At 37.4% G+C, this 697-nt stretch overlaps 1 protein-coding gene across 2 annotated transcripts in view; it reads left to right on the top strand.

The window, feature by feature from the left end:
- Nucleotides 1-321, top strand: part of LOC128696053 (uncharacterized) — a 63667-nt gene extending 63346 nt beyond the window's left edge. For both annotated transcript variants that reach the window (XM_053787058.2, XM_053787059.2), the window contains one exon: nucleotides 1-321. This exon is cut by the window's left edge and continues 710 nt beyond it. The gene's annotated coding sequence lies outside the window, so the exon portion shown is untranslated.
- The last annotated feature ends 376 nt before the right edge of the window (nucleotides 322-697 follow it).

Raw genomic sequence — 697 nt, 5'->3', positions numbered from 1 at the left:
CACTGCCGTAGGCCTACTGGCCTGTGCTTCATGCGTGAGGTACCACCTACATGCGAGGTGAATATTATATGAAACCCACTTTACACACTTTCACAATCCCTTGAAAATTTAACAAAGATCACGAAAGTACTTGGCATTTTACTTGCATCAAAAGACATCTACATCACTTGTTCTGATAAGATAGGTTTAGTCATGGTATGTTACGCTTGCACAGCTCCAGTCTTATAAAAAAAATGTGTGGTATTTACTTTTTTTTTTACTTATTCTTTACAAAAGTCAACTAAATTATATTTTTGTATGTTACAATAAATATTAACAATATTCGACTTCTCTTCACCCTATAAGAGCAGAGCCAATACACAAAACAATGCTTTAGACATTTTACTGAGAAAACGTTTCGTCCACCAGGGACTTCATCAATCCTCAGAGATAGGTAATTATTATTATTATAATCAAAAAGAAGCGCTAAGCCACAAGGGCTATACAGCAGAGATAGGTAATAATAGGATACATATAATGGAGAGACGCGAGTCAAGGTGTAAAGATGGGCGAATATTATCACCAGTAAGGTTGAGCCAGGTGGACACGCTTACATTACAGTGGGTGGGTCAGTATGCCGACTTCAGTACTCCTCTGTATCGATCTATACAGTAGCTATATCATATCCGGTGAGACTAAGTTTGGTCATTGTTTCAGA

This window comes from Cherax quadricarinatus, chromosome 48 (assembly GCF_038502225.1).
Source record: "Cherax quadricarinatus isolate ZL_2023a chromosome 48, ASM3850222v1, whole genome shotgun sequence".
In the NCBI taxonomy this organism is placed as follows: domain Eukaryota; kingdom Metazoa; phylum Arthropoda; class Malacostraca; order Decapoda; family Parastacidae; genus Cherax; species Cherax quadricarinatus.
This window is presented reverse-complemented; position numbering and strand designations above follow the sequence as displayed.